This window comes from Pteropus vampyrus, unplaced genomic scaffold (genome assembly GCF_000151845.1).
Source record: "Pteropus vampyrus isolate Shadow unplaced genomic scaffold, Pvam_2.0 Scaffold514, whole genome shotgun sequence".
Taxonomy (NCBI): domain Eukaryota; kingdom Metazoa; phylum Chordata; class Mammalia; order Chiroptera; family Pteropodidae; genus Pteropus; species Pteropus vampyrus.
Window position 1 is genome coordinate 1 of NW_011889295.1, and position 3,109 is coordinate 3,109.

Genomic DNA, 3,109 nt, shown 5'->3' on the forward strand with positions numbered 1-3,109 from the left:
GAGTTTTTCTCATGGATGGATGTTGAATTATGTCAGATGCTCTTCTGACTCTATTGAGATGAACTTGTGATTTCCTCGTTTTGAGCTTTTGAAGATGGTGAATTATGTCATTTGGTCTTGATTATTTTTTTTATTTATTTTTATTTACGCCTACAGCACCTGGTCTTCCTAGGTGGTCTCCCATCCACGTACTAACCAGGCCCGACCCCGCGTAGCTTCCGGGATCAGACATCAGGCTTGTTCAGGGTGGCGTGGCCGTAGACCATGGACCGTGGCTCCACTGGGGCGCGAACCCAGGGCCTTCTGCGTGTAAAGCAGACGTGCTCACCGCTACACTATAGAACCACGTCCTGGTCTTGAATATTAAACCAACCTCACATTCTCGGGATGACTGCCACCTGGTCGTAAGGTGTTATCCTTTTTACGTATTGCTGGATTTGATTTGGTCTGTTTTTTGTGTGTGTTGCTCTATCTTGTCTGGTTTTGGTAGCAAGGTGATGTCGGTCTCATAAAATGAGATAAGAAACGTTCATTCTTATGTGTTTGGAAAAATTCATCAGTGAATTCTTTACGTCAGGTTTGCGTCATGTGAAGAATTTACATCTGAATTTCTTTGTTATAAACAAGGCCACTCAGGTTCTCTGTTTCTCTTGGAATGAGCTTCAGTTGTTCGCGTCTTTCAGATTTTTCCATTCAATCTAAGTCGTCAGACTTGTTGGCATCAAATTAAAAATATTCCCTCGTCATCTTTTGCAACAGCTGTAGGCTCCGTGGTGACTCCGCATACAGTGACATGCGCAGGTATCGGTGTGCAGATCTGTGGGGTTTGACGTGGTGTGCACACACCCGAGTAACAAGTAGTTGCGCCTCCCCCCCCCATGCATGTCTGTAAATGTGTCTCCTAAGACACTGTCATCGGGCTTAGGGTCCACTCTAATGCAGGATGATCTCGTGATCTTTAACTTAATTACATCTGTAAAGATCCTTTTTCCGAATAAATTCACATTCTCAGGTTTCCGGGGTTAGGACGGGGCCACTGTCCAGCCCTCTGCAGCAGCTGTCACATGTCTACTTGCTCTTGCTTAATGTCCCCACAGGAGCCTGGCCCAGCGAGCAGCCCGGGATGGACTGTCCTCAGCCTCTCCTGGGCCCGGCAGTGGGGCACCGTTCCCAGTTTCTAAACCAGCCCTGCAGGAAAGAAGTGTCTCTGTTTCACAGGGGTTGGGTCACGTGGCCAGGGCCCCAGGCTACCTCCGCTTCAAGGCACAGAAACCCAGAGCTTCCCAGAGTCCTGTGCACCCCCAAGGTCACACTGCCACTGCAGCGTGTCCCAGAGAAACCAGCTCTCGAGTGTCCCTGAGCGCTGCCTCAGCCCCTGGGGACCCCCTGGCATCGCCCCAAGGCGGCGGGGGCCAAGGGCGACTCTGCCTGGCCCTTCATCTCACTAAGGAATCTCCTGGAAATGGATGAAAGCCATGCGCTTTTAATTCCAAGGTCATGGTCACACCCAGTCTCGGGTGTCATTTGAGATCAGCTGGTGTGTTCACACCTTCCGAGAACACATCGGAAGACGTTGCCATGTGATCCTCTCAGCTCCCCCCACCTCAGCACCCCCCACTGCTGTCGTGGGGGGGGGCAGGCCTTTCAGCAGTGGGCGGGGCCGCCCCCCCCCCCGCCGCCCAGGAACGAGCTCTCTTCTTATTGTCTCAAACAGGCTGCAGAGCTGAAATTACACCAAAGCAGACTGGCCTCTCGGTCAAGGTAAACTTTCTTTTGTGCCAGTTTAAGTCAGGTCCCTAAGGCCGAGGCAGGGAGGGCACCATCGCCCCGCTCATGCAGCCAGCCCGCGGGGCCGTCCCGTGACATCGCTCACCGTGGGGCCTCCTCAGTGCAGTGGGGACACCGGAGGCACACAGGTGCCCTGTCCGCGTCAGCAGACCCCACTGACAGAGAGGGCCCGTTCACACACGCAGACCCTGCACCCGGCTACGGCCCCTTCAGGCCCGTTGACCACCGTTCACTCCTTTTGCTTTTATGTAAGTGACCATGGCCTAAAAGCCCCTGCCTTTCTGCACCAGCTGCACTTTCCAGTGAAATCGCTGCCAAGGAAAGGCTTGGAAGTTATCACCCAGAGTAAAGGAGCAAAAAGTCTGTCTACGGCCGCGCCACCCTGAACGAGCCCGATCCTGCCTGATCTCGGAAGCTCAGCGGGGTCGGGCCTGGTTAGCACTTGGATGGGAGACCACCTAGGTAGGCCACGTGCTGTAGGCATAAAAAAATAAAAAAATAAGGGATCGTAAGAGGACAAGGTCCTTGCAATCTGTGAGGTCAACCAAGGGTTACCTTGTCTAAAAAAAAAAAAAACAACAAAAAACAAAAGTCTGCATTAAAATCACTTGATGGCTAGTTAGGATGAATTGAGACCAAATCCAAGTGGTCCTGTAATATTCTAAAAATCTCCTGCCAGCTAATGTTGGATAAAGTAAGGACATTGCACACTGGTGTTTAGTAAACAACAGTTTATTATCGACAAGGTGAAAATACCTGGTTACGTGTGGCATTAAATAATTTACTTCTGACAGACTTTTACTGGAATTTTTCATGTGTTTACAAAAGCAGAACTCAACCTTCTGCCCTTCGCTGCTGGCCAAGCCATCCTTCTAGAAGTTGGGAACACACCCTCTCGGTAAGCAGACTTGGGGGGACTGGGCTGCCTGGCTGTTCCCTGCACCCCAGGGAACACAGCGCCCCTAAACATCGGTCAGTGGTCTGACCTTTCTAAATGGATCCCGTAGATCAAGTCAGAGGCCCGCAGACGCTTCCGACACAGAGCCCTGTTCTGGAGGCCCGAGCAGCACCCCGAGGCCTCGCGGGATGAGTGTGGCCTGGTGCAGACACTGTCCAGGTCCCGGAAGCCCAGGGCCAAGGGCTCGGCAGCCCCTGCGACTGGACTCGTGCTGGGCCCACAGGGGACGGGCCCCGGGCCACACGCGAGCAGCAAGCGGATGCTCCCGCCGTGCCCAGCGACCGTGGCGAAAGGCTCCTTGCTGGACGTTTAGGGAGTGAAACCTCAATACTATAGTAAGAATGTGCAAAGTGTCTTTTTTGC